Source organism: Solanum lycopersicum, chromosome 1 (genome assembly GCF_036512215.1).
Source record: "Solanum lycopersicum chromosome 1, SLM_r2.1".
NCBI classification, from domain to species: Eukaryota; Viridiplantae; Streptophyta; class Magnoliopsida; order Solanales; family Solanaceae; genus Solanum; species Solanum lycopersicum.
In genome coordinates this window covers 23943646-23946266 of record NC_090800.1, presented here as the reverse complement: position 1 = coordinate 23946266, position 2621 = coordinate 23943646, and positions in this window count along the sequence as shown.

Here is a 2621-nt window from a genome sequence, read left to right as displayed (position 1 = left end):
ACCTTCACATTTGAAGGATCATCCTAAGAAACAACGAGTGCAATAACCTTTATACAATTTTAATGGACAAAATTACCTTCACATTTGAAGAAACATCTTAAGAACCCATAATATTATTTATTTTAATTACCACAATGATGACCATCAATATTTTACCATACTCAAGTTCATACATTCAATAACATGTCATTTTTCATATAAATTGATACACTACTACCACATTTACCTAAGAGAATGGAGCAAATTAATTGGTTAAATTTCACGACTTTCCGTGGAAAGTATAGAACTATATGTTGGTCATCATCATATTCATCACTATATATATACACATATGTATATATACATATGTGTTTGTATATATATATATATATATATATATATATAGTAACGCTTTTTTAGAAAATGCAAATCTTAATTCTTCAGTTAATGAATTAGGTATGTCTGAGTTGTAGTCTTATAGTATAAGAGATTACATGAGTAGCGTTAATGAGATTTTAATAATAGCTTATTCAAGTGATTATTAATATTAATGAAATCTCATTAATAGCTGGCTTGACTATATATATTTTTACTCATTTATCTATGTTGATGAAATTTCATTAATATATTTTAATAATGAGATTTGATGCATCTTTTTACTCACGTATTCAAGTTAACCAAACTAGAATTAATAATTAATCAAGTGTTTTTTCAAGAATAAAAGTTTAAATCATGCCATATCTGTTTCATATAAAAGAAAAAGATCATCACATTAATTAAACTTCTGACAAATATGTTAAAATTCCTTTAAATAATAATCATGACTTTCCCTTTATTAAGAGCGAAAAAATGGTAGTAGTTAAAATATTAATTTCTCACTAATTCTCCATTACTTTGTAGCTAGCAATTTTTTGATAATTCACTATCAAATGGTATAATTGACATTTTCTTATTATTTATTGATAATTAAATTTTTTTTATTGCTATTTTCGTCAATTACGAGTATCATATGTAGGGTGGTGTATTAATTTGTTTGATTTAGTTTTGAAATTTATCATTGGAATTATTTTTTATTTGTACAAATGCTAAATCGTTGTAGAGTCATTAAGATACTGGCGTATTTATTATTTATTTATCAGCTTTACCGTTAAATCATTGAAATCATTCAGAAACAAGGTGACAACTCAAATGAACCATGAACATGAATTGACATAAAGTATCTTTATCAAAAGCAAAGACAATCACATTTTGGAATAACAGAGAGTTTGAAACAATAAAAGATAAAAGGATGAAAATAAACTCTAACTGAACGACTTTAACTATATACAAAATTGTATAAATATAATAATTTAATTTACTACGGGGTTATCAGTTATCCGTTAAAAAAACTTAATCCGTTAAGAAGCAATAACCCAATAATTAAAAAAATTAAAAACTTTATTGATACTATTAAACCAATAACCCATTATGAGAAACTACTAACATTTTTTAATTCGAATTATCGGTTTCGAGTCAATTTTGAACAACTCTAATCAAATAGATGGATTGAACTGAATTTGATCATATTAAATCAAATTGAGTTAATAAATAGATGAGTTGAGTTACTTACCACGCCTCGAGACGAGACCCACGGCGGGATTGACACTCGAGTGTCATTGTTGGCCCTAGCTGACCTTTGGTCTGGCATAATTACTCAACAAAAGACTCAAAGTTTAGAGATAACTTCAAATAGATAACTTATGAAAAAAATCTTAAAATATTTTTAAAGAATATTCAAACTAGCTAAAATGGCTACTCAAGTCTCATACAGAAATATATAAACTACAAAGCTAAGAGACTCCTAAATAACTGTGTGAGAATCTATGAAGCCTCTTAAACAACTGAGATGGATGTTGGGACAGTCCCACAACATCCTAAATAATAAAACTAAAAACAATAAATAGGAGTCCTCCGAAATGCAAGACAACTCACCAACTGACTCTGAAGTGCTTAGTTGGATCAACAAGGCGCTGGATTCTGATCATGTGTCTGCATCATAATGAAATGTATGCCAACTGACAAAAGTCATTGAATGTACGAGTATGTGATTTTGAATTCAAAACACAACATAGGCTTGAAAATATTCTGAAAGAAACACTTCCATTGGAGGGTTTGGGACCATCAACATGACTTATATGTATTAATCACAAATAACAATGGTCTTAACATGTTGACTCGTATATGGTCTGAAGGTAGGACGTCATATGTAAGTCTTTTTCCACTCAAATCTTCACCTATTATTGAAATAATGAAAAAAAATTATTGTCCCTATAACAATGATGAAATCCAGAAAATAACGAAAACCATTGACGATAGTAGCATCAGCAAATACCAGAAGATAAACTTAACATGTATATTAGAGAGTTATTCATTCATTTAAAAGAATAAATGAATAACAAATCCAAGAAGTACTAATTGATATACTTTATAGAATAATCTAATAAAAAACTTATTATTCATTGTATAAAGGCTAAGGAGTTCTCTAACTATGATTTATAATGTTTCATATTAAGTTTTCACATATTTAACATCACAAGATATGAAAATCATATAAATGTTAAAGTGCTTAGGAAAATTTCAGCATGTTGTAACTTTGTGCATCT